The sequence below is a fragment of the Ambystoma mexicanum genome, chromosome 10 (assembly GCF_040938575.1).
Source record: "Ambystoma mexicanum isolate Mex_15411 chromosome 10, UKY_AmexF1_1, whole genome shotgun sequence".
NCBI lineage: Eukaryota > Metazoa > Chordata > Amphibia > Caudata > Ambystomatidae > Ambystoma > Ambystoma mexicanum.
The window spans coordinates 351,811,804-351,838,824 of record NC_090932.1 but is presented as its reverse complement, the minus strand read 5'-3'; the positions used below and the strand labels follow the sequence as shown (position 1 = coordinate 351,838,824).

The 27,021-nt window shown below is 43.0% G+C and overlaps 1 protein-coding gene, 1 long non-coding RNA gene and 1 pseudogene across 2 annotated transcripts in view; 2 read left to right on the top strand and 1 right to left on the bottom strand.

Annotated features, from left to right (window-relative positions):
* Window positions 1-1,404, top strand: part of LOC138493173 (uncharacterized) — a 51,908-nt gene extending 50,504 nt beyond the window's left edge. The window contains exon 4 of the long non-coding RNA XR_011276290.1: window positions 7-1,404. This is a non-coding gene — a long non-coding RNA (uncharacterized lncRNA). The remainder of the gene's footprint in view (window positions 1-6) is intronic.
* Window positions 1-27,021, bottom strand: part of LOC138491431 (neuropeptide FF receptor 1-like) — an 837,968-nt gene that overhangs the window by 651,359 nt on the left and 159,588 nt on the right. The gene's annotated exons all lie outside the window — the stretch shown is intronic.
* LOC138492761 (ATP synthase subunit beta, mitochondrial-like) lies at window positions 19,777-25,148 on the top strand (annotated as a pseudogene).

The following is a 27,021-nucleotide window of genomic DNA, read 5'->3' as shown; positions in this document are numbered from 1 at the left end:
ATGCAGGTGATGCTGGGTATCCCCTGAAGCCGTGGCTCCTCACCCCTGTCAGGCATCCACTCAACAGGCATGAAGAGGACGACAATCGTGCACATGCATGCACTCGTGTGATGATTGAGCAGACTTTTGCCTGTTGAAGGCACAGTTTCGCTGCCTCAGCAGGTCAGGTGGGGCACTCATATACGGGCATGAGAAGGTGGGCAAGATTGTATTGTCATGTGCCATGCTGCACAACATCTGCATCCGGTGCAACGTACCCCTGCCCCCTGACATGGAACAAATTCCACCGGATGATGAGGAGGATGATGGAGAAGATGCTGCACATCAGCCACGTCATAATGTGCGTGAAGGACATGCTGTGTGCCAATCTTTGATTGTTATTGTTATTGTTATTTTGCATTTATATAGCGCCTTATATACCATTGGTATGGTCTGAAGGCGCTGGTAGGCTGAACGCCCTTGGGAACCGAAGTTCATATCAGTAGAGAGAGTAGAGAGAGTCAAAAAGGTGCGTGTGAGCACCGGGTATGTGTACAGCTCGTGCAGTATCAATGTAATAGCTGCTTTCTAGCGGTAGGTGTGGTGGTTGAGAGGTCAGGAGTATGTGTTCGTTCTGGCAGGATTAATCCAGATCGGATGTGGCTGCGTTAGGCCTGAGGAGAACGCCTCGCTGGGGGGTGTGTAACCAGCAGTGATTATTTAGAATGATGTGGAGAGAGCGGCGAATGTTGATATGAGAACAGTTATACCGAATGGTGTCATAGTATCTCTGTGTTCTAGTTGAGTGGTGATGTAAGGAGAGAGTAAGCGTGTTGGTGAGATATGATGGGTTTCATGCCCTTTCAGAGACTTCTACTTCACAGGGAGGCTATTGGGGACACTTCTAAATTCAACTTCATAGAGAGGCTATTGGGCACATTTCTAAAATCAACTTTCAGGGAGAGGCTATTGGGCACATTTCTAAATTTAACTTTCACAGAGAGGCTATTGAGCACAATTCTAAATGCAACATTTCACAGCTATTGGGTGCACTTCTGAATTCAACTTTCTAAATGTACTTCTAAATTCAACTTTTCACAGAGAAGCTATTGGCTACACTTCTAAATGCAACGTTCTAAATGCACAATACTTTTTATGGGCTGGGTTACACAAGGCGCTGGGAACAGGGGGCACTGTGCACTGCGATCGGGGGAAACTGGGCACTGGGAATGGGGGACACTGGGCAGTAGGCACTAATGAAAAATAAATTGACACACACTCAAGAAGCAATGTCCAGTCATGTGTTTTACATAAGCACACCAGGTGTATTAATGCAATGACAACTATGCACAGGAATCAACGTTGACCTCTACCCTCGACATACTACGAACTACCCCCACGCCCCCATGGCCCAACACCCCACACACCCATGCCCCCACCCCCCATGACCCAACACCCCCACACACCCACGCCCCCAACCCCCATGGCCCAACGCCCCCCACACCCCATGGCCCAACACCCCCACACACCCACACCCCACCCCCCATGGCCCAACACCCCACACACCCATGCCCCCACCCTCCATGGCCCAACACCTACACACACCCACACACAACACCCCCAACCCCCATGGCCCAACACCCCCACACACCTATGCTACCCCTGCACCCAATTCGAGTTCTACTGGACTCCCTCCTGACATGTCCAGGTGTCTCAGGCTACTGAAGCCCCCTTTTTGATGAAGGGGGTTGTTCCACTGGCCGGCGCATACTGCACATGGACTTGCACACAGGGCTTGTCTGTGACGAGCTTGCCGGGGTTCTGCTTGACGATGGTGGGGGTTGTGGGTCGGCTGGGGCAGGATGAGATTGGGCCATGGTGGCATCTAACTGGTTGACAGTCTGCTTCATGGCTGCCAGGCTCTCACACACCCGCCTGGCCACACGGTATACAGCACGGGTAACTGTGAGGTACTTCTTACTGGCTGAACTCAACTTCAGAAATCTCCTCTGCAGAACTGCATCCACCAGAGCCATATCCTATAGAGCACTGTGGGGTGTCCTGCATGGGCGGTGTGTGTTGCATGTCCTCAGACATGCAATGGCCTGCTGTGTCCTCATCTTTCTGCTCCTCATCCTCCTGTGCGCTATGCTGTACGGATTGTGCTGCCTTACCTATGTCACTTGTGGTCATTAACTGCGGCCCCTCAACATCACTGGCCGCTGGTGATGCATCCACCTGCATATGAGGTGTCTGTTGGGGGGCCAGAGTTTTTTTGGGTGTGACCTGTGTGGCCGTGTGTGTCTTTTGGCATGTGTGCCTCGATGGCACCAATGTGTCCGGCCTGGGGCTCCTAACTCTGTGTTGTGGCTAGCTGCTCCTCTTCCTCTCCGGCCTGTTTGCCCGGTTGGCTGGTGGGCTGTGGCTTTGGAGCAGTGGTTTTCCTTGGCACGGCAATGGAGGTCGATGTCCTGGTGATGTCATTGTTCCGTCTGCCCATGCATGCAGGTGTTTTACTGGAGGTTGCGGTGTGATCTCCATCGCTGCCTGAATCCGAGCCTTTGGGGAACGGAGAGGCAGGGCATCAGTTATGGGTGAACGTGCATCCTACATACATCGGTGTTGTACATTTTGGGTCATGTACATTGTCACATGCATGTTGGAGGGGCAGGCATGGTGCTTGCAGGGGTTAGGGAGGTGTATTGTTCTGACCTTCTTGTGGTGCAGCCATGATGTCCATGGTGTCTGTTGGGTGGCCTACAAGTGTGACATGGCTTGTGTGCTGTAGCCATGGCTCGGGCTGAGTGCCATGTGCTGTTTGGTTGTGTCTGAAGTGTGCGATCGTTGGTGAAGTTGTGTGCGCCATGCATTGAGATGGCACAGTGGTGAGGCCAGCATCTCGACAGTGATGTATATGTGTGTGTGTGCATGCATATGTTGCTTGTGTTTGCAATTGTGGTCTAATGTGGTGTGTGTCAGTGTGGTTTATTGTGTGTTTGCATGGCCGGGATGTAGCGTTTGTGTTTGGCCTGACTTTAGGTGGGAGATGATGGGCCATGTATTTGCTCTCATCTACTTGCCATTTGGACTCTAACTTTGTACTTGGGGTATTAGGTGTGTGTGGTGCCTTTTGTATTACGCTAAGGGTCACTCACCGTCATCGGCCGATAATGGGCTCCCATCTCCGTATGCCGGATTCCGTCTATGGACTCCATGTCGATCGCAGAGCTGCAGGTTTCCTCCCACCGTGCCAGCTTGATGGGTGATGTGGAACTACCACCTGTTCTCTCGGCCTGTATGCGGTTGGCGGACAAGATGTTGCGTACACGCAGCTGCAGATCGTCCCACCTTTTTCGGCAGTCTTTGACACTGCATGGAGTTGTCCCCACTGCAGAGACCTTCTGGGCGACCTCCTTCCAGATAGTTTTCTTCCTTAATTGCGCAGCACGGCGCAGGTCTTGGCAAAAAACGACATCTGCATGCTCGACAAGGCTGTCGGCAAGCATATTTAGCTCCTTGTCCGAAAAACGGGGCTTACGCAGAGGAGGTGGGCTTTTTCGTGTGGCCTTGGACATGTTCTTGCTGGCGGCGTACACAGTTCTGGAATCCAGGTCCCGTATGCAGAGGATTGCGATGGATTGTGTTTTTAAAGATGGCTTCCGGCACATTTCCCATTCCGGCACAATGACATTATTTCCGGTGCAGTTGGTAGCGGTGTCGGCATTAGTGGTACCGGTATCAACGGTGCCGTTCTTAGCGGGTTCTGCAATGCCGGTGGCGGTATCTGCGGATTTGATGAAGCCACTATTGGGAAGTTTGAAGACCTTACTGGCATGCCAGTATTGCCATTACTGGCATGCTGGAATGCACGTGCACGCCAACTCGGAATAAATCGTTTATTCCGGTAGCAGTGCAACACAGACACGGTAGCAGCGGCATGCCAGTAATGGCTATTTCTTACAGCCAAAATCGTAATGAGGCCCAATGTCTGCACTTGTGCTAATACCATTCATATTGCACTGATGCAGACATTGCCCAAGCTCAAGGATGAATAGGATGAGAAAGGGTAGAACGGGTATAAAGGCATGAAGCAGTTGCATGTTATGTTAGATGTTCCTATAGTCTCAAAATGTATCCCATTTTAATATGTGTATGTTTTATCTGTTTTATGAAAACATGTTTTAATTGGCATTTATCTTCATATTATTGGTCGTAAAAACTATTGGTGATTGAACAAACACAATGGGCCTCATTATAAGGCTGGCGCTCCCGTAATGAAGGGGGCCGGTACGGGACCGGCCCCCTTCATTCCGAGAGCGCCGATTACGAGCTTCCCATCACAGGACCCGGATCGTACGCCTGGTAAAACCAGGCGTGCTTTCCGGATCCCGCGAGGGGAAGAGGGATGCAATAACAGACCAGATGTAATCTGCCCGTTATTACCTCCCTCCCCATTCCCATTGAGCCCCATGGGGGCTCAAATGGGAATCGGGATGGGCTCCTGTAAGGAGAAATTACCGGGTCCTTCTATGTCAGAGTAACTCGGTAAGTCCCCATTGCAGGAACCCGGTAATGGAGCCCGGAACAGAGGCAGCCCCATGGCTAACTCCATTCTCGTAATGAGGCCGAATGTATTGATTGATTGATTAGAAATTGTCATTGTGATTTTCTTTTCCTTTTAACTTACAAATAGCACATTTATTTAAAATTGGAGAACACCTTTCATTTAGTACCAGCTATAGCACATGGATCTTAAAACAGTTTGTAAAGATATCTTTGGGAATTAGGAAGGAAGTGTTATCATACTGTAAATAAGCACGTGTTGTCTAGCCTGCTAATGCTCTTTTTGATTCTCTTCACTACTTGCATTTTTATAATTTAGTTATGTTTTCTAATATGATAAATATAATTTATGGGTCATTGTGATTTGTTTTAACGTTTTTATAAACAGCTACATTTATTTTCTTTGGAATGCTTGTTTTTTGGAGAACATTTTAACTGAACTGATGTGAACCAACCACTCATGAAATCCAATCCACTTTGGGACCCATTTTAATTTGGTTTACTTAAACTTCAATAATATTCCCTCCAGTGATCGATCCAGGATTTGTAGAGGAATTTGTGGTCTGTACATCTAAGTCAGAAGGGGCTGTGTTAAATGCAGATGTCAAACTTTACATGGGCATCAAGGGACATCAAGCCTTCATACCAACAATCATTTTTGCAAAGTGATTTTCACTGCCATCGCAGTCCCTTGAAGTAACAGTGGGGGAATGCAAATATTGGGAAATTGGAAATAAAACTTTGCAGATGCTGGAAGCCTTCTAGGTGGAGCATTTTATGCACCACACCAGTGATCGAAGTGAGCAGGAATGGGTGAGAGTGGTGTTCCATTACTTTTATTGTTTACTGTTAACTTCTCCACCACTTTTCTGCAACCATTTTCCCCATTTTGGAACTGTTCTTTATGAAGTTACCACCCGATATCAGTTACAGCTAAACGGAAATCTATTTCAACTCAATTGGCTGTCAACCAGCATGACTGCAACCCTTGAGAAATGTATTGCACGTTGCTCCTTTCCTTCCTGCTCTGTCCTCTGCCAGAGTCACAGTTCCACTACCTTTTTGGTACACTTCTATCGCTGCAACACATACCAGGACAGTGTTCCATGCGGAGTGAAAGAGGTACTCCATGAACCACTTACTCCTTGTAAATTGTATTGCTTGCTCTGGCATGTCTGAATCCATTTGGTGTTCTTTTGACTTGTTTTGGCAGCATGGGCAATCACACATGATTGAATAAAATAATACAAAATTAAAAGGGATTTGTCGGGTTTAATAATACAGATTGAATGGTTTAAAGCCACCAATCAAATGATCAAGGGTTTGAATCCAAACCTGGCCAGGGAGGACGTTGTACGGTATTACCTTAACAAATGTAATGCTATTCATTAAATAAAGCAAACTCGGAAGGGATTCACATTTAAATAATATGTAATCAGTGTTAAAAAGACAATAAAGAATATTCAGAAAACATGGTATTTTGCAAGCATTAATGAAAACAAAAAATATATAATAAAATGTGCAACAAGTCTTCTGATATTCTATAAGAAAATAATGGACAGAATGTCAGTTAAAACTGTTGATAGGCCTGCAGTTCCCTTTATTAGATTACCATTACTAGTAAAAATGAAACAAAGAGAACATTTACCTTTTACATATAACATTGAAACTGTCAACGTGGTTTGAACTCCAAACTATATGTTTGTGCAATTGTCAGCTTTTCTGAATCCAGGATCACCGATCCATTTTACATCAGTTTTATCAGAGTTAATGGACACATGAGTGTTTACCAGGACAAAAGCCTGTTTTCAAAATAAAAAAAAAAAACAAAATGAAGTTGTCATGGTCTAATATTTCAAAGCTAATATGGAAGGACACCCTGTTGAGAGATTAAAGAATGCATTGCAAGTCAGTAATGGTGACTTCAAATAAGCAGATGTCTACACAGAGCATACACTCTGACAACAATAAGGCTTCATTAAGAATGTATCTCTATCATTAAAGCAGCCTCTTGAAACTATTCTTTGCTTAAATACATTAGATGGTTCTAACCAGTTCAGAAAGAATGAAACAATGCCAGATTAAAATGTGTAGCAAGAGAAATACATATAATTTGACAATGGAAACCCCATTTTCAACTGTAGCTTCGGAAGCATTGGTCTGATTCAAGATGTATATTATGTTCAGAAATGTGAATCATATGCATATAAAAAATATATGTATTAAATTGTACTATGTAGTCATGCATATTCATTTTTTATTAACTCTGTTATGCATGCAGTCACAAAAATATACATAAAGACTCTCAAATCAGAATATATAAGTCATATTAACAACATTATGTTGTGGTAATCTTACCCTAGCGCTTGCGCGATCTGAATGACACCTGGCCTAGTAGGATCTTTGTCTGTCTTCCACTGTTTTCCCCTCCCTTGCCTCGTCGCGCCTTGAAACACTTTTGTATAGGCGTGTTATAAATGCCATATCATATCATATCATATCATGTAGAAAAAAGAAAGAAGAAGGTGAGGCACGCTAGAGTGCGCGCCTCACCCTCCCTCTTTTTTCTACATATTGGTTCAAAAGTCCAAGGCTTTAGAGGCAGCTGTCAGAGGCAGTGGCACATGGGTAACCCTGCCCTACCCAGGAGAGCCACATCATGGGTTATTCTCCCTCCCCCCACCATGGGAAAATTGATATTGTAGGGGAGTTGGTTTTTGGTTTCCATAATGGACTACAGCTACCAGAATTCCTAGAGACCAATTGAGACTAATCTGTAATAACTGAAAAGACTGCCTCCCTGAAGATTGTTAGAGACATGAAAGCACTTGGAGGAGAATAGCTACTGAAATGCAGAAGGTATTCAAAGCTGGGAACTAGAGTGCGCGCCTCACTCTCCCTCTTTTTTCTACATATTGGTTCAAAAGTCCCAGGCTTTAGAGGCAGCTGTCAGAGACAACGGCACCAGGGTCACCATGCCCTACCCAGGAGAGCCACATCATGGGTTTTCCCCCTCCCCCCACCATGGGGAAAAAATGGTGCTATTGGAGGGGAGTTGGTTCCTGGTTACCATAACAGACTACAGCTACCAGAATTGCTAGAGACTAATTGAGACTAATCTGTAACACCTGAAAAGACGAAAAGACTGCCTCCATAAAGATTGTTAGAGAAATAAAAGCTCTTGGAGGAGAGCAGCAACTGAAATGCAGCAGGGAGTCAAAGCTGGGAACTAGAGGGCACGCCTCACCCTCCCTCTTTTTTCTACATATTACCATCATGTATATATACAGGGAATTATGAAAAAAATAAATGGTTCAGTCCAATTTTCATTCACATTCTTCAGGGCAGGGCCACCTAACATATCACCTTATGATGCAAAGAATTCAATGGGCAAATCAAAGCAGACAGGAGATCCCCAGTGAGTGTGAGTAAGCAAAAGAAACCTATCACAGGGTCTTTCAAATTCAAAATGTCTTTGTCAAATGATACTGCATGGGTGGAGTTTTCTGGTTATGTATACTCAAGCATAGAGGAATAGATGAGCGTTTTGGGAAAGCAGAAAGGGAAGAGTGCCTTTTTGATAGGAGAAAGGTGGATTGGGGCACCAAATGGATAAAGCTGATGCCAATTCCCTTAAGAGGCCTTTTCCAAGACAGAAACAAATTACTTGAGAGGGAGCTTGTTGATAGCAGCACACAATGAAGGTGGTCATGCCTGAAGGATGTTGCCAAGCCAAAGCCAAAATTAAGCACACTAATCCCAGAGCATTTAGATAAATGTTTGATGAATTAATTAAATCCATGATTATGTTTTTTTGTGATTGATCATTTAAATTGAAACAATGACACTTTTAACATAACAATGCTTTTCTCCAGCAATTGGGATATCTGGAGGCCTTAGATATCCTGAATTGAAGTATGCTATATAATACGCCTTTGTGATTGGTGTCTGCTGTAGTCAATACAATAATTCAATTTTATTTCTTAATAAATACATTGAAATGGTGGCCTCCGAGGGTGAAGCAGATTACTCGAGAATAGTGAGGTATATAGGAGCTCATGTCCCAGCATTAGGAAAAATGAAACAATGGTACTTTTACCATAACAATGATTTTCTCCAGCAATTGGGATATCTGGAGGCCTTAGATATCCTGAATTGAAGTATGCTATATAATAAGCCCTTGTGATTGGTGTCTGCTATAGTCAATACAATAATTCAATTCTATTTCTTTTATAAACACATAGAAATTGCGGCTTCAGACGGTGAAGGAAATCACTCGAGAATAGTGAGGTATTTAGGATCTCATGTCCCAGAATTAAAAAAAGAGAACTCCTGGGCCCAAGCTTTTAAAATATTTTCAAGCATGTCAAACCTACAAACACATGTTTGCACCTGTGCTCTAGCCAGGCACAACATGTGTGTCACAGATAGTGTCAAACATTGTCATTTTGAATCAGTACTCGAATTAGAAAATCATATGTTGAGCCAAAATGTTTCTCCAACATCAACATGTGTCAATGGTTTTAGAGAAAACTAAGTGAATTGTTTTATTTCAAAATATATTCAAATACTTGCTTTATATTTTTGAATACAATAGCCAATCTCAAATTCTATGTTTACCCTATGGTGTATGTTATTGTATTGCCTAGAATAGATATTCATTTTTGGTTTTCTATGCATGGATGTTTGTACACATTGGAATGAAGACATTAGCGAAACCATGGCAGGCAGGTTTCTCTTCTGTAGTCAAGCTGACTGCATTCATGTCGAATGGTATGTGTGACTTCTTCAGCATTGAAAGTTAGGAGACCTCCTTTGATTTCGTGATGTGTTACTTTGAATGATACAGAAAATTCAGACTTAAAACGGCCTATTTCTTGTCTTAGAATTTTTGGGGGGAGTCCTGAAGTTGGGGGTAGTAGATCATATATGTTTCTCTGTCACAAATCATTTGCATGAATACATTCGGTAGATAGAAGTAATTGCAAACTCAAATAGAAAATATGTGTCTTTGACATTATGGGGGAATTTATTAGATTGTGATGCTGGAATATATGTTTACCAAAGCATGAGGACATGTATATAAATGTGCTGTGGATACAAAAAACAACACAACAGGAATCTGAACTTGAATTTAGAATGTAGCTATGGATTTACCCAAGTGTAAAGTTCTTCAAAGATATAAAATATGGTATATTTTCTGATCCCCCACCCTACATTTGAATCTCATTGCAGTATTTTGCTGGAATTAGAATTTGTGAGTCAGATTAAAAAGAAAGCCACAATACAGAGCATTACAAGAATTAAATTACTGATGTGGGTGCACACACACACCTCGTATGTTCTATCCAAATTCAGTATGCTCTATTCAAATTCAGTATGACTGAGAGGAACATAATTTGAAATTGAAGAGCTAGGAGGCAGTCAGGCCCTCAAAACAATTCACATCTTTTTTTGAGAAGGACAGCCCATTAGGGTCTCACGCATATTCTCCTTTTGATGGAATTGAAATTCTCCCAAAGGCCAATGCCTAGTTTATATTGACCAGGAATGATTGAAATAAACTATGTGCGAGATAGCTACCACTAAAACCATTTCATAAACATGCTATTGGGGTTCAAACGATAATGATATCAAAGGCCATCGACATATTCAACAAAAACAACATGCAAACTCTGCCTGTCTGTAATTAACAATATATGTTTGCAGATCTCTACCATGGCCAACTCATTCCAATGTCAAGAACTGAAGCCTGATTGTGCAGGATGGAGTAGTAGATATCACCAAATATCTGCAAAGCAAAATGGTCTCACACTTCCTTGGCTGTAGTGGGTATGTTTGGCAAGTGTAAGTGTAGGTGGATTATTTTGTCTGGAGCCTGTCCACGCAAACTTTGAGGGTTGTGGGTTTCATTGATATTATTGTTGACTAACAGGAATGGATTGGCAAAACAGACTTCAATGGCTCTGGTAGGGATAACATCAATTAGCAATTCATAATATTTGACTTTGATAATCAGCAAAGTAAACCAGCCGATTGTCAAAGTAATAAACCTAGAAAAATGTTTGTATGGGATGGTGAAAGGAACAAATATATCTGTAGGATGGTTGCAAGTGTGAAGAAAGGATCAATTGGTATGACCCACTTTTTAGCATTTGCAATAATACCATCCCTTATAGCCTGAAAGTTGTTATGAAAGAAATTACAGCGCACCATTGATACGTCAGAGACAGGTCAGAGTATGAGAGGGCCCAATTGAACACCATTTCTTGCCAATTGGATACGGTTTGAGGCCTGATATTTAGCTGAATCAATTGATGTATTTCAGTAATCATTTTTGGCCAGCTACATGCCCTTATGATGGACCCACCCTTAATATATTTTGCCTCCTTTAGGTAGTTCTACTTCCAATTTCATTCTACATGATGCCAACTTATATTGAGGCTTATGAAATCCAAAGATAACAAGGGATTTTGGTGAGAATAAACTTTACCCACTCATAGGCCCTCATTCCGAGTTTGGTGGTAGTCATGGCGCTATTTGCACCATGACTGCCACCAATAACAGTACCGTGTCCGGTTTGGTGCAATTGGGACTTACCGGTCTAGTCAGACCTTGGCGGGACCGGTAAGTCCCCATTCACCAAACCATTCCCCATTCCCATTGAGCCCCAAATGGCTCAATGGGAATGGGGAGGGCGCAAATAACGGGCTGGCATATGTCAAGCCTGTTATTTGCCCCCAGGTCCCTTAACGGGCCCCGTCCATAAAACCAGGTCAGACCAGGCGTTAAGGAAGGGACCCGCTAAGGGACCTCGTAGTAGGGCGGTAAGGGTCTTCCAGCACCTGTCTCCTTACCGGTGCCCAATATCCCTTACCGCCCTACTCTGAATGAGGGCCATAGTCTATAGTTGACCTTATGGTGTCTGCCATTAGAATTCACTGTTAGCCGCATCCTAACATTTGCTAAGAGACTTTCAGTCAATATTAGTAGTCTGAAAGGACACTTGGCGGACATGTATTTCTGTCCCGCATGATTGTAGATGACATGGACTGCAAGGGGTCTCTAGTTTGAATAGAGATTATTCAAAAAAGTACCTGGCCATACTTCTGGCATTATAATAGGGTTTGAAATACATTGCTTTTTAACAACAAAAGGATATCAAAGGAGTGACCTAGTAGGTGGGGACACACTTGGCCAGGTCACATGTTCTGTGTTGTTCCAGGAAATTGCCACTATATATTGACCTAGAGATGAAAGTCAATGTGACAAACAGTGCATGTCTATCCAAAGTGTTCATGGTGATAAAGCTGCACAGTGCATGTTGGTGCAGATCTCCCTGCTGGTTGCTAGATAAATACTATCATTACCAGGGTGACCAAAAATGATAGCTGTAGGGAGATGGCATGGCTGCATAGAAGGGGTGAGGAAGAAAATTGCTGATTATGACATATATACAGAAAGTTTACAATAGGGCAACTCACCCATGTGTCTCTTCACTCTACCGGATTTCAGTATGTGATAGCTAGGTGGCATCAGGCTGCAAAGGGGTCTGTCAAGAGTGTCTGAGAGATAGATCTGACAAAAGAAGAGGAAGTCACACTGATGTGTACAGATCAGCTGCCGAGGTCCCGGATAAGTTTAAAAACAAATCGTCTTTCAAAGAGCTGTTGTGCAGGAAGCTGCCCTCCTTCATTTTGTGTAATTTGCCTAATTAGGATACCCATTCCTTTCATGCTGAGTTTAGTGGGAAGGAATAGCACCAAGGGGCTGGCCTGCACTCAGAATGGCTGCCCTGCACTCGGAATTTCATTTGGAGCTGTAGAGTGAAGCAGCAACATAGACACATAAGATTAAATTGACATGCAAAGGAATACACTGGCAGGTGGGGTGACCTCAGCAAAAGATGCATGCTGCGCTGCAATGCAAGAAGAAAAACACAGGCTGGTACATTGGGCAGAATTACGAGTTGGGTGGTAATGGTTAACAGTCACCAGTAAGGAGACTGGCGCTGTTAAACCCTTATCGCCCAATTCCGAGGTCCATTAGCGGGACGCGCAAAGGCCGTGTGGTCCGACCACACGTCCTTTGCGGGTCCCGCTAAGGGACCAGGGTGCTAATAATGGTCCCATAATTTACAGGCCTGTAATTAGCACCTTCCCCATTCCCATTGAGCCCTATGGGGGCTCAAACGGGAATGGGGAATGGGTGGTTGAATGGGGACTGAACGGGTCCACACAGGTCGGAATGTCCCGGTAAGTCCCCATTCACCCAGACCGGACACGGACCCGGGTTTGGAGGCAGCCATGGCACAAATAGCGCCCTGGCTACCTCCAAACTTGGAATGTGGTCCATTGTCTTGAAATATGTTGTGAGAATGTCCATTGCAAGTGACCCACATGACGATGATTGTGTTGACCCCTCTCCAATAATGGCAGCATGTCTAAGTGTGGTAGGGTAGTAAAAGTCTAGGGTGAAGGTAGATGGGACTTGCATCCCTCTAATCAATAGACAGCTGTGACCATGAGGAGATGCAGGACGTCAGCCTTGCTGCAAAATATGCCTGAACTGGTCTGAGCTGTGCAGTGGACCCTGTTCCAGGTCATCTGTTCTCTCTATTGGAGCTGGCACGGAAATAAGTGTGCAGAGACTCCCTTTTATGTAAAATGATAACCTAGCCCCTCCACAGTGAGTGAAGTGCACCATGAATTGTTGGGGAATTACTGGTCTTATGATGGGGTGGATTGGACTTGTATTCTCTATAAGGTGCATTGAGCCTGAACCATGAGTAGCTATGTGTTGTGATTTTTGCTATGGCCATTGTCTGCAAATGGCACAGGGTCTAAACTTTAATTTTTCTGAGTACAGTCCAGCAGAAGTTGAACAATGTCCTTGAGAGTCAGAAGGAAGGGAGCAAATACCCACTTTCTGCTTCCTTCCTTTTGTGATTCACAAAAATTCAGAATATGGCCACCGCAATCTATGATTTTTTTTTAATTTGTATTACAGTTTATTACAAACTTTTTAAAACAAACAATTGAATCCTCCACAAGTTTTACTTCTCTAACTCTTTCAATTGTAGGTCCAGTTCCTCCAAAAAGAAGGTTAATGCAAAGGTAATTTTTCCATCCTCCCCCTCTTGCATTTTGTTCCACCATTTTTCCGCACTATAAGTTGAGAATTTTTTTAATTCCGTTCCCAGCAGTTTAGTTCACAGGTCTCTCAAATTCAGGCATGCATTCACAAGGTGTTTTAACTTCTCCATTTCGCTGTTACAGAATCTACAGTTGGTGTCCATCATTTCATCCTTCCTTTTTCTCATATTTTTGATCTCCATCGTGTGGAATAAATTCAATCTTAGTTTTAGGAAGATTTGTCTTCTTCTTGGACATGGACATTTTTTGAAATACTTTGGTATTTCGTTTAGCGCCTTGGTTCCGAATGAGTAATCTTTCATACATACGTAATTTGCATGTTGTTCGACTGTTTCGATTCCGTCCGTCTCCCAATGTTTTTTTTTTACTGCGTTGGAGTTTTTCTCCAACGTCTCGTTAATCGTTGACAGTTGTTTCAAGATCGTTTCGCAGTTCTTTTTCCAGATCTCAAAAACTTCATTTGGATTGTTCCATCGCTCCGATCTCAGTATTTCAAAATGCGGCGCACCTTCTGTTTAAATGATCTTCCTATAGATGGATAGAGTACTCTAGCATTTATTGACAGAAGGCCTAGCTCATACTCTATACATGCATTTGGTGTGCTTTGGGGCACTTGAAGAATCCTCTTCCAAAACATGTTTTCGCACTGTGACCAGAGGAGAAATGGACATCCGAGCATGGCTTCGGCTCCATGTATTAATGCCGGAATGACTTTGGCTTTAAAGAAGTTTACTATGGGCTAATAGGAGAAATTCCCATATTTCTTGTGTAACATGGCTTCTTGAACCGCCAGGGCTTTTTAATTTTATTTTCCTCATCATTGGTTTGTCCATAATGCTTGCACTTATTTGCACTCCCAAGTATGTCACTTGGGATGTACTCTTAAGTGTCTCATTCCCCAGGCTCCAGCACGGTTGGGCTTTCTTTGATCTTTTTTGCCTTTCATATCAAAAAACTGTACAATCTCGTTTTTTGTGTGTTTATTTCAAGCCCATTCTTTTTTATGTAGGTTGTCAGCACACTTAATTTTCGCTGAAGACCTACTGGGGTTAAGTCCAGCAAGACAGTATTATCTGCATATATTAACCAGCTTAGCTGGGAATTACCTGCAATGTTTCACCCACATCTGCGATTATTACTTTGAAAAGTGTAGAGCCCAACGGGCACCCCTCTTTTACACCCCTCATGGTATTGATTTGTTGCGTTAGGGTTTCACGTTGATCGAGACAAATTCTGACGTTTGTCTCTGAAAGTAACTCCTTTATGTCCAGCAACAGAGTCGGGGACATCTTAACTTAGCCATCTTCTCCCATAGGAGCTCTCGATCCACCTTGTCAAATGCGTGTGCTAAGTTCACGAATGCTGCAAAGATTTTTGTTCCTTTCCTCAAGGCTTCCATCTTTAGTAGGTTTACTATTAGTAGGTTCAGACTACAGCCAACCCCTCTTACGAAGCCAGTCTGTCACCGATCAAAGGCACCTGCTTGTATGATCCATGCTGTCAACCGTGATAGTATTTGAGTAGCAAACACTTTTCCTATCACATCAAGCAGGGCGATAGGTCGGTAGTTTTTTGGGTCAGATCTTTCACCTTTCTTGAAAATTGGGACAATTATAGTGGATTTCCAGGACATTGGTATGCTGGCTTCTCTCATTATTTTTTTTAATAGTATTTTACAGGGATCTGCCCATTCATTTGGATATTCGTTTAGCATTAAATTTGTAATGCCATCGGACCCCGGAGCTCTCGATGAACTATTGTTTTTTTAATTGTTTGCAGAATGTCTTCTTTAGATATTTAAATGTCCCAACTGGAGAGAGTAATCCCTAGTTCATATGTCTTTTCGTTTTGTTTTTCAAAGAGCTTTGATTAGTGTTCTATCCATTGTTGTTACGAGACCATATTTCTTATTGAGGCCCCTTGTGGCACCCTTTCATTGTTAATTAACACCCAGAATTATCTCAAGTTTTTGTTTTACAGTGTTGTCAACATTTCCTCTGTGTCTTGTTGCTGCATAATGTATTTGTGACTCCGCATCCAGTTGTTATAGGATGATTTAAATTTATTTTCTTCCTCCCTTACTGCTGTTGAATCCAATTCTCTGAGGGCTCTTATCTGTTGTCTCAATTCCCCTTTTTTCATCACTATCGCTGGGTCATAAGCGTGGAGTTTAAAGTAGTTCTTTCCGCCTCCACTACAGGTTTCAGAGTACTTCTAAAGTAATATATCATAGGTGAAGTATTCATTAACCTGATCATGTGTTTTCAGTGTGTTTGTGAGCTCCTCATTATTCACTTTGTTCAACCTTATTCTGTTTTGGCCTGATTCAATGTCTATGGCCTTGACCCACTTTTCACACTTTGCTTGCTCTTTTGTTTCCCTCGTTATTTTCACCAGATTATGGTCACTTTCACATGTGCTTTTCACTTTGTTTTTTTTCAAAACTAATTCGCAGACAACAAAGTAGTCTAGTATGGATTTTTGAGACCCTCTTTCCCAAGTCGCTTTTGGAGGGATGTCGCCTTGTAAGCTTCCGTTCAACCTGCTCATTTGTCTCACTTCCATTTCCTCCAAACATGTTTTGCCCAGATCAGATTTCTTTTTCGTTTGAGAGTTCTTAGCTAATTTCTTTTCACAATGAAGTGTCAAGTCCATATTTAGATCACCACAAACAATTTCATTGTCCTCTGGATTTGATATTCTTAGTTTGTCAAGGATATCACACATCTTGTCTATAAATACTTTTTCGACAGCTTGCTGGTGATGCCAGTATATGTTAAGTATATGAAGACAAGAATTCAGCCTTCCACTTACTTCCGCGTGAGTGATCAATGTAAGTTGGCTATAAGTGTCAATGTTCGTTGCTTTTTTTGATCCACATTCCACTTTTTCTTTTTACTAGTGTCATTAGGTCGAACATCGGATGTCCCTTTTTTTTAGTGATTGTGGGATGAAATGCCATCTGAAACCCTTCCACACAGGGAGCGTTTGCCAACCAGGTCTCTTCTAAGCATATTATATCCAGGTTCCAGAGTGTTTCTGAATTTTTCAAGAACCGGCGCACATGTCCCCTAGTGTTTCATGTCCCACACTCTATCCTCTGTCTTTCTACATTCCGACATTAAGTTTGATGTGAAGAGTACAAGGCTCTTGACATCCAGGACCATATTTCTTCTTCATCTCCTTCGTCTATCTGTGGTTTTGCTAAATTTTTCAGTCCTGAATCTTGGGTGTTCCCAGGAAATGTAATCCTTATCCGTTTTTTGGGGCTCCTGTCTTCATTTGCCACAAGTGTCTCCTCTTGGTTCTTTGTTTCTTCACCCTCGCTACTTTCTTTTCTTTCGGCATTTGTCCTCTTCTCACCACTCTTCATTTTCTCAAATTCCATAGTGTCTATTTCTTTTTTGGTATTAGATCTTTTCACTTCAACACTGTTTTCAGCCCCATTCTCATCTTTTATGTCGAAGCCTAGAGTATTCAACTCACTTCAGCTTTCAATTAGGATTTCCTTTATTATCTTTGAGTGAAGGTGAATTTGACCACTGCTCAATATGTCCTCTTCCACAAATTCAACTATTTTCACATCATTCGATGAGATAGTTTTTAAGTGAGGAATGTGATGCAGCGATTGCATCATGTTGTGTCTATTTAACACCAGCCCATCGTTCCTGGAGCTGCAGCGTTCTAACGCTAAGCTTGTTCCGCTTAGTTTAGGGCAGTCGCCCTTCTTCTTTGAGCTCCCCTATTTTTCTTGTGTCAATTTGCTCTCTCATTTACCTTTAACAGTTTTGCGGTCTTTATCACTCGTTTGCTTGTTATCATGAGGAGCAGGTCTAGATTTCTTCTGCCCTTGTGAATCCTTAATCCATCCCTGTTCCAGATTCTTTTTTTTCTCTTCTATCTTCAATTGTCATGAATACTTCTTTATATTCCCTTCTGCTTACTTTTGGATCAATGTTTTAGGCTCACTCTTTGGGGTTGATGCAAATGCACAAACTCTTTTTAAAGGGTGCTCTTTGGCCATTGGTTTTCTCCACCTTTTCTGGAGACCAATTTCCTTCAGACTCTGCTCAGAGTCATCACCTTCTTCGTTTTCATAGGTTGAGAAATTCAACAGATAATCAGCCGTTATTTCCTCCTCTTCATTAGCCTCAGTGCCACCGATATCTTCAATGTTCGAATTTGCCTTTATGATTCTCATTATGTTGCTTTTAGCATCTTGCATCACTGCTTCCTTATTTGCAAGTTTCTCTGTTACATTTAAGGCCTTCAAGTTCCTCAAGAACTTACAGGAGCCTCTGGTCATTTTGTTTTAATTTGAACCATGTTTTTTGTTTTCTTCTTACTCTTTCTGTTGTTTACTCCTCCGTTTGGATTTAGGGTTGGGTGAATCTTTTTGCCTTTTTTGAAAATTCCGTACAGTTCACTCGTCTTTTTCTTCTCTGGGTCGTCGACCTTATTTTCCTGGTTAGGGTCCACCACAACTCCAATCTGCCTTTTCTGAGGTTGTAGCAACTTAGTCTTTGTTCAGAGTGTCATCGCTCTGAGCACCTTTGTTGGGGCCCACAGCCCCCCTTCAGTGTCTTTGGAGGTTAGAGCTATTTGCTCTTTATGGGTGATTTGTTTGTCGCGGTCTATTGTTAGATCTACCACCCCCTTGTCTGACTTTTCTGGCGATTGGCGCCCATTCAGAACGGGTATCTTTGGGTCCTGATCCTTTGCTGTTTTGTTTTCTCATTCCATTAGGTTCGTTGGAATTTCTTCAGCTCGCTTTACGTGGTTTTCTCCTTGCACGCTTTTATTTCCTTTATCAGTAATTATATCAGTGATTGTGTTCTGTTTGTAATCTTCTCCTTGTGTTGCCTCGTCCCTGTGCTGGGCTTGTATCAATATTATCATTGCTTCGCTTGCGAGCTCAGCCAATATTCCTCTTATCCTCAGCATTATTTCTTAATTGCTCTTTGATCGTTTTATTTGCATCCTCATTTTTTTGCTTCACATTTTTCAGTTCCTGCTCCCTAATCATCATATCCATCTCTATCTTGGTCATTTCGGAGATCATTAGTGCCATCATGGTATATTGGTCCCTGTAAGTCTTGTGGAATTGCTCGTATAGCTTTGTTAATGTAGCCAGAGAGATTCCAATGACGGACATGATCTGGAGATTTAAGTCTTTAGAGATTCTTTCAGCCATTTTCTGTTCCTTACTCTCCCCACTATCACTTTGCACATCTTTTTGCGGAATAATTGATCTCTGTTTGGGCCTTTGTCTCAGCCTTCAAACATTCGGGAATTCTCTTTGAATGAAGGATGAATCGGGTGAGGTTTCCTCTGAGGATTCCACTGAGGAAAAAGAGAAAGAGACAGGTGTTCTCTTATCTGACAGCTTTTGGCTTCCCCTCAGGGTAGTTCTAGCCCTCTATTTCAAAGTGGTTCTTTTCTGAGAGCAGGCCACCATAACAAGAGGACTGAGTTCCACTCTCCTTCTTTGTTGGGGTTTTTCTCTTTCAGAGAAGCTTTTCCTTCTCCCTCTGGGCTCATTTTCATCTATGTTGCCAGTTAATTCCGTTCTTAATTTTTCAAGTCCTTGTTCATCCCATATTGGACTTCCATTGGAGACTGACACCTCCCCAGTTTTTCTTTTTTTTGGGAGTTTAGTTTCCTCGTTTATAGCAACAAAGTCCTTTAGGAGTTTATCCGCAACAGCTAGTGAGTCTCTACGGTTTCCTATCACTATTGACTCCTCTAGTTGCATTGGTATAATTGGCTGCAGTTCTCTCACTTTGTTCATTGCTGCGGACCATTCTGTATCTGAAAAAATGAACACCTTGGGCCTCATTACGAGGTGGGAGGTAAGGGATTACCGGCACTGGTAAGGGCACCGGTGCCGGTAATCCCTTACCTCCCTACTACGAGTTCCCTTTGCGGGTCCTTCCTTAACGCCTGGTTTTTGCAGGAGTTAAGGACGGGACCCGCAAAGGGACTCTAGAGCTAATAACGGTACCGCAATATGCGGTACCGTTATTAGCGCCTTCCCCTTTCCCATAGAGCCCTATGGGGGCTCCAATGGGAATGAGGAATGGCCCTGGTGAATGGGGAATTACTTGTCCCTCCGACCTCTGAATGGACCGGTAATTGCTCCATTCACCAGGCCGAAGTCGGAAGGGTTTTGGAGGCAGCCATGGAGCTAGCTCCATGGCTACCTCCAACCTCGTAATGAGGCCCCTTGTCTCTTAATTCACCACTTCCAGCATTGTTTTCCTAATTTTTTCCATCTGTTCTATCTGTTCCTGATATTTGCCTATGGTTTTCTTCATTATTCGCTTTTGTGGCTCTTTGTGTCAGGCTTTGTGTCAGGTTGTATATTGTTGCCTGTGCTTGCTTTTTGTAACTACTTTCTCTGTTGTCATCTCGCTCCCCAGTGCCCGTGCCAGTCTCCCCTTCCTCTCTCCGCCGCCTCCAGTGTGCAACACGCCACACTTGTGATGCCTTTCTGGCTTCGAGGCGTTGCGCCTCGGAGCACTGGGCGGGTTCTCACTACATGAGAAGAACCTCGCAGAGGGAGGACAGGATTGCGAGGTAGCAGTCCCATTTGTACTGGCATCTTTATTGAAGTCTTTATTATTGCAGTTCCATTTGTGGTTCCATTCATAATTCACGCCGGATTCCATCCTCAGTATTGTTTCCTTACACGGCACCTATTTGTTCAGCACAGCGGGCTGGGCCTTATCAACACACACGCTGGGGTTTTCTCCTATGGTGTGTAGCAGATTCAGTTCATTTCGCCGGGTCTGTACTGGTGCTGGGTCTGGAGGATCGCCATTCAGCTTCTTGCTCCTTATTTTTGCCTGGCAATGTCTGTGCGACTACTCCCCTCCACCCCTCCCCTTCTCACGCACTCACACTTGCCAATTGTACAGGCGGTCAATTCACGGGTCTGTGATACATTTTTACATTTTGTTTGTTGGGGTGACCAGTGAACTATAGATGGGGGGACTCACTTACTTGATTTAAACTGTGTTGTGCAGTGAGGTACTCCTCTTGTCTCGGTAAACTGGGGTCCGCCATCACTAATTTACATTGCCACATCTGTGCTCTTGTCACAGTGGCCATTTCAGGATCTTCTGACTCTTCTATTGTCAGCTCAACAAGATTTACAGAGTTAAGTGCTATCTGTTCCATTGGGCAGCAGACTGCCTTGGTGCTGGCAGCCAACCAGTCATGGCCACCACGAACACCAGGAACACTCCCTCACACTCCGCGACGCTCCGCATCCAGAAAGTAATTTAGTAGTGGTAGTGGTGGTGGTGTTCAGCCCAGTACAGGTAGACAGAGAAAAAACACTCCAAAATCGCCAACAAACTCCTTGGTACTCTACACCAGGAATACTCCCTCGCACTCTGCCATGATATTAATTTTGGGTTATGTTGTTGCTTTGTTACATTGTAAATGTTGGATTTTTTTGTCCCAGAATTAATATCTACAGCCTTTCAGATTACAGAGACCTGTTGTAAACAGAGAGCATACAACCATGCTTTACTATACAATCTTCTTGAAATAGCCAGATCATAATATTTGTTCATGTTGTCTGCTGACATGATTGATCATTGCAACTTATATGTTGCAGACATCTTTCCTGAATTGAAGCTTATTATTGATACATTGTAATAAACACAGAAGCACATCCAGAATATGAAAAGAGAAAGGGTTTGGGAAGATTCAGTTTAAAATCTCTCTCAACAAAGCCACAGGCGGGAAGTAATTATTGCGCTGAGTTCACCTATATACACAGGCATGTCACTGTTCTCTTGGTATCACTTCTATGTGTTCACGTTTAAAAGCCACATGCTCAGAAGTGCCCTTTTAATTGCATGGGCTGAATAACTGAAATTCCTGACTTTCTTTTACCATATAATCATCTGCCCACTTTCATCTGTTCTCTGCCAACAGCTTTCTGGGCGGTTTCATATGAGGTAAATGTCCTCTCCTAGAGCGTCATTATTAGTGAGTGACTTGCGTATAATGGGGTTTTTTCTTCCTTCAGATTCTCCTTCCAATTTTTCAGCTCCCCCTTTGTCAATCTTTTTTCACAGAGTCCTTGAAATCTTAGGGCTTCTAGCTCATGTCACATTGTCTGGTCTAATGGGAAGTGGGACAGGATCTTCAACTTTTCAGAGGGTCTTGTCATAGAAGGCTTTCTGAGAGGGTGTACTTGTCTGGGCATTTTTTTAACAAAGCAAAATTAGTTCTATGTACTGAAGTGGGCTATTCCAAACAACCACACTTTCCAGATATTCTGAATGGCTAATCAGCGTGTACATTCAAAGAACCTTGCTGGACATTCTTTGTATTCGGGTCGTTTCTGGGCAATAGTTGTTTGGAAGGATCTCCTGATTACTTACATCTATGAGGAGTGTTGTCTGCCCTTTGTCTATGCCACAATTGTAAAGGCACAGCTGTATAGTACTCAATTTGATGTTATACCTTTGTACTGATGCACACTCCTATTCAGATACTGTTATTCCTTCAAGAGATGGCAACTTCTTCTATGTTGACTCTTTCCTGGGCTGTTGGTTGTGATCATGCACATTTTTTATTTCATCATGTAGGTGTCATTAAATTCTCCTATACACTCATTTTGGGGTCCTGCTTTGCTGCCTCTCAACACGTTGAGGGTGTTACCTGAGGTTTCAGTGTTCTTTTTTTTAAGATGTAAGAATATCGCCACAGATAATCAATGTTGTTATCTTTTATATGTGTTGCTGAAGCACTGGAAACAGCAGATGGTGAAATGAATACAGAAAGAAGACAATTGTGGAAACCGAAAATATAATACTTTCTTGCATAATGCACATTGTTTAACAACTAAAAGCCGCCCAAAGATGGGTTTAAATGTGTGGTGGTGTGACTATCTTTTGAGTATGGCCACTGCTTTCCTTTTCGCTCACACCTGAGGGTCACCCTGATGTCTGCTGGCTGCCTGAGGATTTTAGGGATCCCACCCAACACAGGAGGGGGTGCAGAGCTACTCCATTGCCCCCTTTTGCCTAACAGTTTGATTTCCATCTGTAGTTACAGTGTAGTACTAGGTGAACATGCAATTACTGGAGTGTAAAAAGGCCCAACACCTTGCTATGTACTGAACACGGCATAAAGAGATGACTTCCTGTAATTCCATAGTGAAAGGGATTTCTGCTCTGGAGAAAATAAATAAACAACAACAGCCTGCATTTATTACATAATCTCGCCCAAACATTTTGAGTAATTGTCTTAGAGATTTGAATGGGCAGGCTTTTTCCAAGATATTGATATGTTGCCAGGGTATGATGTGATGCACATACACGCCAGTCCACCTTAGTGCATACATAATAATGCTGAACACTCAGTGGCGGGAAAAGAGACATTCTCGACAAACACAACGATCCCACCAAGAAGGTATTGATCAGTAAATGACCCCCACAGTGTTTGGACCAAAAGTTACAGGGTCTCATGATTTCTAGGGAGGAATTGCATGCAGTGAAAAGCAATCATCCGACCTGTATGTCTCTCTCTTCTGTAGAAGCACCTAGTCTCTGTGTAAGCAATGCAGTTTGGTTTGTCCTGGGACTGATGCACAGCCCCAGATGTATTTGCTCATAGTATAATGGGACGTTTCTAAAACTGAGAATTCATACAGGCTCTAGCTTGCAGTCTGATACAGATCCTCAGGTGATCCTCAGCAGATCGTCTACCATGCTGTGAGGACCAGAGAATGGCATTCGTATTCCATGGGGTAGGAATGAGTGCACTTTGTACACCTCTTAGGGAGAGGAAAGGAGATTTTCTCTCAACCCTTGTGAAGAAGAAAAATGCCATGGTCTTTCCCTGTCCCTAAAGGACCAGGGAGCTAATAACGGGCCCGTTATTAACGGGCCCGTCATTAGCTCCCTCCCCATTCCCATGGGAATGGGGATGGGTATTTTGAATGGGGACTTACCGGGTCCTCCAAGTTTGGAATGACCCAGTAAGTCCCCATTCAAGGAACGCGGACACAAGTTTGGAGGCAGCCACGGCGCTAATAGCACCATGGCTACCTCCAAACTCGTAATGACCCCCTATGTGACCAGGCTGGCCAGTTATAAGTGTATCTACATGTCTAACCTTCTTTCAGAACCACCAACCATAGCATGGCCGAAGTTATCATTGGGTCAATTTGCTTTTAATTTTCACTGTTGTGGATGCTCAGTTTAATGAAGGGCTACCTACTAACCTGAATACTACCAAGGTCCAGGACAGGAATATCAAGCATGCACTGAAAGGTGCTCAGCATTTACGGGCGAGCAAAGTTAGGACCATTTCTGTAGATATCACACAAGGTATGTGAGGGAGCAGCGGGAACTGGATGCTGGCAAGCATATCAGAATCCCTGCTGGTTCAGAAACTCTGGAACATAACATGCATGTCCTTGACAAGCCTGTTAACGGCAGAGGCCCAATTATCACCCCAAAAACCTGTGACGAATCAGAGCCCCCAGAGTTTTTGTAAATGAGTTCTCTGCTGGAGATCCTGTTCTTCGTTGTCAAGGCGGTCGATCTGTGTGTTCAGTGGTGTTAGCATTAGAAAAAGCTTTTTGTTTATCATTAGGCTGTCCACAAATGTGGCCAAAGTGCACAATTGTTACATTGTTTTTAATTAAATTTGTGAACATGCCTGAGATGGTAATAGATTGTGCCATGAAATCATAGAATCAAGCAGCAATCACCTGAATAACCCTGTCTCCAAAGTGGTCCTGCTGTATGACAAAAGAAGGAGTTCCCTTGTGGTTATGCTTGTGTTTCCTCAGCTAGTTGGCCCATTGCAGAGTACTTCAAATAGATCAGGAGGGACAAGCAGTTCATCTCTTAATGACAAAATATATTGTTTAAATAAAATAAGGTACTCAGGTAATTGCTTTACTTGAGCAAATCCCCTCTGCTGTTGGATGCCAAACACACCTGGCTGCGGACATGGGTATAATGTAGGAGAGGTTTACCACTACCAAGAAGAGATCCACCACATCTATTTGGGATTTCAATCTACCTGTTGATCACATTTGATCTTCCGATGCTACCACTGTACTGTTCCATGCCATGTCTGAGTCAGGCATTTACCCTGCTTTTGATCCCCCGATTCCATCTTATGTGTTATGGACCCAAATATTGTTTTAGCAGAGCTCTACGAGATGGCCCCAGGACTAAAATCACCTTTTACCATGTCATTGCCTTCCCAGGCATAGTTGAGTTGTCCGAGAAGAATAAGATTACTCTTGCCAAAGGCTATACGATTCAGCCATTCCTGTGCCAGTCGTTGCAGGCAGTCAGATGTTCATCAATCACTTTGGTACAGGAAACCATCAAGGGGTACAAGGACATTCCTTGAGGTGACTATGACCATTTAACAGAAGAGTTTGTTTACATGGTGGGTCCAATCTGAAAAGTTATAGAGAAGTGTGGGAAAATGGAAGCAAAGTATACTTGAAGACTTTCCCATTGGCCATATGCCTTCTCATCCTTGCTGCAGCCTACAGTGCAGTATCTTATCCAATTGGAGGTAATGTCTAAAAGGAGTTCCAAAGTCGTATTGTCTCTATTCATACTATTTACATTTTCAAATAAAATCATTATGTCTGAAAAGTAAAAAAAAAACAAACAAGGTAAATGCCCACATTCGTATCTAAATGTGATGATGATTGGATGATGGCAAGTGATTCTGGGGATCGATAGCTTAACACATATCAAAATATTTCTTCAACCCCAAGTTACTATAATGTGGTTACGTAAGAGAATAGCAAGAGTTAGGATCAATATCAAAACGCTAAGGGACTTCCAGCCCTCTTTTCTGTATGTGGCACGCATGCAAATTCTTGTGATCTGATGGATGGAGGCTCGATAGTATGTACTTAGACAAAAGGGGGAGCCACTTTTTTGTTTACAATGCATAGTGAGTCTTTTTCTTGCCGATTAGAATGCCCAATGACCCATTGGAAGTTTTTGTTATGTCAAATGTAATTAAACGTGTGAGTGAGTTAGTTAGCGAACACGTTCCTTAAGTGATTTCCGGAAATACGTCCAAACATGCCTAGCTGTGCCCAGCTGGATGTGGACACTTACATTTGGCATACTTGCCTTTATGTTATTTTTTATGACTTCTGAAAGATTTAGCAAAGATAATTCTTCCCTGGTAGTGTGTCAGTGTCCATTACTGGAAACCCCGTGAACTGTAAGTAAATGACATCTTTGGATGACCTCTGGACACTGAAGCTGAGCAAGGCAATAGCTGCCCTGCAGCAACCTGCTCTAACGAGAATCAGTTCTTGCTCCAGTTTCTTATTGGTGGGCCTTTTGTCACTACCCTTGGATATCCTCTGCTTCAGTAGGAAGAGCTTTTTTGATCATCAGTCGGACGGTGGGTCAGGTCTTCACCACTTTGGAACAAAACCTGTACATAAAGTTTTCTGCGACTGAAATTAGAGATAGCTTGGAAGCATAGGCCCTGTTTGGAAGGGGATCAGTGTGGGAACTCTGGATCTCATTTCTTTTGAAGGCACAGGCAATGAGGAGTGTGCTGCCATGTCTCGTCATCCGGCCTACACCCATAGCCACAGTATGTTAATGATCCATTCAGTGGTAAAGAGAGCAGCATGTTCTTGTGCTCCTGGATTTTATTAATTTTAAAACAAATGAATTCAAACATACCAGTTATCATATAATCAATTTACCAGGTAAGAGAAGAAAAAAAAACGTTCATAAAAACCAACATCTTGATTAACAATGAAGATGCCATGTTCTTGTTGGGTCTAGGACAACCATCTCTGAGTCTGCAGCGCTTGATAATTGGAGCGCCTGAGGTCTGCCCAGTTGAGTACAGAGCAAAGTGTGATCAATGTGTGAGTTGTTTCAAGAACTAAACTTGTTTGCAGAGAAGTCCATCCTTACGTGTGTAGAGAGAGATATGCTGCATGTCTCATTTGCATTAAGGATTGCAAACAGTGATGCAAAGTTTGATTTGGCATTCTTCCTTGAGTGTGCTGAGCAGTCAAGGCTGAAACTAAACCGAGAACCTCATTACGAGGTGCCATACCGAAAAGCAAATTCAGCACATGAGGATGACACCACAGTGTGCACACCCGGGCTTTTAGGCCGTGCGAGCACCATGAGACCATGGAACTAATCCGGGTGTGTACAGTTCAGTGAGATATATATCTAGGAATTTGCAAATCCAGAATGTTGAATGGATAAGAGGAAATTCTGAGTGTCATTTTGTTGAAAGTGTAAATTGCAGTGAGGGGATCACCAATGTGTCAACT